This window comes from Pteropus vampyrus, unplaced genomic scaffold, assembly GCF_000151845.1.
Source record: "Pteropus vampyrus isolate Shadow unplaced genomic scaffold, Pvam_2.0 Scaffold1395, whole genome shotgun sequence".
Taxonomy (NCBI): Eukaryota; Metazoa; Chordata; class Mammalia; order Chiroptera; family Pteropodidae; genus Pteropus; species Pteropus vampyrus.
Window position 1 is genome coordinate 80,704 of NW_011890176.1, and position 2,639 is coordinate 83,342.

Genomic DNA, 2,639 nt, shown 5'->3' on the forward strand with positions numbered 1-2,639 from the left:
GTACCTAATGTAAGTGGAATCACAAAGTACTTGTCTTTTTGTGACTGGCTTATTTCACTCAGCATAATGTCCTCAAGGTTCATCCATGTGGTAGTATATTGCAGAATTTCCTCCTTTTTAGGGCTGAATAATATTCCATTGTATGAATATACCACATTTTGCTTATCCATTCATTGGTTCATGGACACCTGGTTTGCTTCTGTGTTTTAGCTATTGTGAATAATGCTGCCATAAACATAAGTGTACAAGTATCTCTTTGAGACCATTTCAGTTCTATTCGGTATATACTCAGAAGTAGAATTGGTAGCTCTCATGGTGATTTATTTTAAATTTTTTGAGGAACTGCTATACTATTTTCCACAGCAGCTATACCACCAAGAGTGCATAAGCATTCCAATTTCTCCACCACATCCTCGCCAACACTTGTGCTATTTATTTATTTATTTTTGATATTAGCTATCCTAATTGGTGTGAGGTGGAATAGTACATCTTTTTGGGATCATCAATATGGTTAATGGATAGTGGTGTCAGATCTCAATGAGTTTTGGTCCTGCTACTTGTGTGACTTTGAACATTACTCTAATCCTCATTTTCCCCATTCATAAAACCAGAATTATCTCAGAGGCGTGGTGAGAATTGAATGCACGTAAAACACTTAGGCTCACAGAAAGTACTCAACAAATACGTTATTATTTCTGCATTAAAAGTGCCGACAATAATCCATATTCTGATTTGTTCTCACTCCTTTTGGACTAATCTGGAGGCAAAGAGACAAACTAGATGATTTCTCAAGTTTTTCTACCTAGAGAATTTCGTCTGGAGACTTCACACAATCTTAGACATTCTTCCTGCTACCTCTACCAACCTGCAGACCCTCCACCTGTGCCAAATGAGGTGTGCTTGAAGTGAGGAGGTTACTCACAACTAGTTTATACTTTCTCAGGGGTGGAGGTCGGGAAGAAATCCTCTTGACAACATTTATATAAAGCCTGCCATTCAGTCCCCCTGCCTATTACCTCTGCAGACCGTTATTCATATTAAAGGGGGGGGGGCAAACACAAAAGAAAAATAAACGAGAGTGAGAGAGGGAGCAAATCAGGATGCTTGAGGAATCCACGTGGTCGCCAATCTGTAACTGATCAGAGCAGCTACTCTGAAGCAACCCCCCCTCCCCCAGCACCTAACGTTAAATGTATAGCAATGGAGAAACCGTCCACAATGGGGTGTCTACGTCCTTAGCAGAGTCCTGGGGCTGCTGTTTAAGAGACTCTTTCGCTACTCCCACCCTTTCTGCACCAAGTAAACCACGCGATGCAACAACGGAATCTGGTTTTGTGTGTGCGCTTGAATGTGCGCTTTGCAAACCATCTGGGCTCCATCCTGCGCGGTTGGAACGACGATCGATCCTGGACGAGTTGGGGGTGTTGGATCCTGCCTGTGTCTCTTCCTTTTCTCTGCTCCCCTCCAGCCCCCACCCCATCGTTCGCTGTGCACAAACATTTCGCCCGTGGTGGGACGTTGGTTTTCAGCACCAAGAGGCTGTGGACCTTCTCTGGAGGCGTGCGGTGCACCCTCCAGAGGACTAGAGCTGATTGCAACCTGCTCACCACGACCCTCCCCCTCTTTCCCCAAATCGCCGCCCCAGGCTGTAATATTACATGCAGTGCGCTGTACCGGTGCGCAGTCCAGGAAGGCTGCGTGACCTTCCAGCGAACTCCACCTCGGCTGGGGGGATGGAGGCTGCCCCAGGGCCTCCAGGCTGTGTATTGATCCCCCAGCCTCAGCCAACTCAAGTTGTCCCGGTACAAACCTCTCCCTCCCTTCTCTGCTTTCCCAGCCTTGCAGGCTACTAATGCTTAGCTTGAGGCGCCCTCCCCTCTTTCCCGCAATAAAGTAAACCGGTGGATATTCATCCCCAGCCCCAACCCTCCTCCTTCCTTCCCCCTCCCCCTCAGCCTAGTAACCCCGCGCACAGAGCTCGCCGACCGCGGGCCCCTTCCACCCACTGTATCATAATGCCCAGCGTTCTCCTCCTCCCCCTCTCTTAATCAGAAACGTGTTCGCGAGCCCCCCTCCCTCTGCATGCATATGTTAGGGTCTGCTTTGCATGCAGCGGCAGGCAGAGAACTGAGGAAGAAGGGGCGGAGGCGCTTTTGCCCGCCTCTTCCCTCCAGGCCCCGTTAGCCACCTAGCTTCAGCTACGTTGTAACACCGCTTCGTTAGCGGAGCACGCTGTGGCCCCCATGCCCGGGCTGGAGAAACAGCCCAACTCCCTGCAGAAGGGCTCGAAAGCCAGGGGCTTCTTCAGCCCCGAATGCTTAGCAGGGCGAGTAGGTGGCGGGAGACCTGCCACTTGCTGTGTGCATTTTGGAGAGAGCTCCAGCAGGAAAATGGGAGGGGCTCTTTATTTTTTAAAGCGCGTTCATTGAGGGCCTTTCTATTTTGCATATAGTAAACTGGGCAACGCTTCCATTTCGCACGTAGTACAATAAGGGCTATTTTTATTTTTATTCTAAAGGCGTTAAATTAGGGCTGACCCATCTTGGATCCGTGCCCCGAGGCTGAAAAGGCTCACTCGTCCCCGACCCGGCAGCCGCGTTATCTTGGAAGCTGCTCTCCCGGGCAGTTCGATTCCCAGC